This window comes from Octodon degus, unplaced genomic scaffold (assembly GCF_000260255.1).
Source record: "Octodon degus isolate 3935 unplaced genomic scaffold, OctDeg1.0 scaffold00059, whole genome shotgun sequence".
NCBI lineage: Eukaryota > Metazoa > Chordata > Mammalia > Rodentia > Octodontidae > Octodon > Octodon degus.
The window spans coordinates 13,208,595-13,210,613 of NW_004524635.1; positions in this window are offsets into that span (position 1 = coordinate 13,208,595).

Sequence of the window (2,019 nt, forward strand, 5' to 3'; positions counted from 1 at the left end):
AATGTCAGAAGAGAACAGGGCCACGGAAAAACCACATATTAGAGCCAATAGCTTCTCAGATAATGTAGAGAACCTCTCTGAAAGGGTTCTTCTTTGATGTTAAGATAAACTACAAACATCTTACCATGACCTACAAATCATTACCTCAGCAACTTTTTATAAAACACTAAAAAGTCATGGTTGGGCTGGTGAGATGGCTCAGTGGTCTAAAGCACCTACTTAGAACAAGTTAAGCTAAACAAAGCACGTGGACCGCGGTTCAATCCCCCAGCATCACATGCCAGCCAGCCCCGCCCCCTGGTGGGCTGAGCTGCCCCCCAATAAAAACAAATAAATGTAAAAAAAAATTTAAAAGTCATGGTTTCTGGCGTGGGGCTTGGATATGGGTATTTTTCAAAGCGCCCCACCCAGGTGGTGTTCATGTCATGTCCAGCCATGGCTGAAGACCCCAGTTGTAAGGTCTCTGAGTCCTGTTGTTTCCATGGCAACAGTGCCCCTGCCCCCACTTGATTAGACCACCTTGGTCACTGTTGATTGGAATAAGCAGCAAGCAGTGGGTTAATGCTACAACACTGAGCCCCTTCCTGGGAAATAAGGTGTGAGGTGCAGGTTCTAGTTCAGTTTGCCTGTTCTTGCTTAACCCAGGAAGTATGTAGTGGAGGAAACTGTTGACCCTCAAATAGAGCAGAAATGGAGAGGGATGGTTTTCTGCTGGAAACTAGGGAAGAAATAGAGCAATACAGAGAGTCGGCTGTCTTGGTCTCCAAACTTGAGGTTCTACGTGACAGATGGAGCAAAACCCCTGGTAACCATGACCTTTGTCCCTAAAAGGTAGAAAGCTTCATGAGCTCTCTCTGCAATCTGGAAGTCCTTTTTTTCTTAATGTATTTGGTTGCGGCATAGGGTCTCACTATACAGCTTGGACTCATAGTGAGTTTTCAATCCCCCACTCTGGGATTACAGGTGTACATACGCCACTACACCTAGACTCTGGCCAGCTCAGCCAGCTCAGCCCACTCAGGGGGCAGGGCAGGCACAGCCTGTGGTTCTGGGGATCGAACCGAGGTCCCTGAGCTTGCCAAAGCAGGAGCTTTAGTCTGCTGAGCTATCTCGCCAGCCGCCTGGAAGTTCTGAGGTGGCCAACAAACTTTAGTCAAACTGTGTAGGAGGAACCACTAAAAGTCAGATTAAGCACAACACTTCTGTGTCACCAGCTACTGATAGCCTTCTTTTTCTGTGTTTTCCTCTAACACTTGTGAAACATAAGATACATTGCAAGTTTCGAGAAGAAAAGCACCCAAAACTGGTTCTGTTTGTAGAGGAATCATCAGCCTTGAATTTCTGCAGCTGTGACTTCTAAATCTAGGTCTTCTGTTGATTCTGGGTGTATAATTGCTTGTCTCGTCTGTTTTTTCTATGTACCATGGAAATAATAGTACCGATCTGATAGGATTGCTCTGAAGGGTAACTAATAAAAGGGTTATGAATCATGATACAGATGTTGTGGAAATGTCTCTTATGAATGAGTCACTTTCTAGAAGAGGGGTTGTAGAAAAAAGAGGCCTCTGGAGAAGACGTGTTGACATCCCAGACTATTCACCCATCCTGCCCTTAACCACTTAGGGCCTCTGGTTCTTCACTGTAGATACTGGCCAGCGATACCCACTTGGCAGAACTTGGGTGAGGGTTGCATGAGACGACATGTGAAGACACAAGGTCTATCGAGTGTGTTCAAAGCTATGTTTTCCTTCCCTTCCTGACCTCACTTTATAAAAAGTAGATTTGTGAGACTATATTCTTTGCTATAGTATTGCTATTAGAAAGACCACTCTTCCTACTCAAATAACAGTGTCTAAAGTCAGGCAAAGGTTTAATTTTTTAATTTTTTTTTTTTTTTTTTTTTTTTTTTTCTAGGGATTGAACTCAGGTCCTTGCGCTTGCCAGGGAAGCGCTTATTCCACTGAGCCATCTCCCCGGCCCCTAAGGCAAAAGTTTAGATCTTTCTCACGCAACAACCTT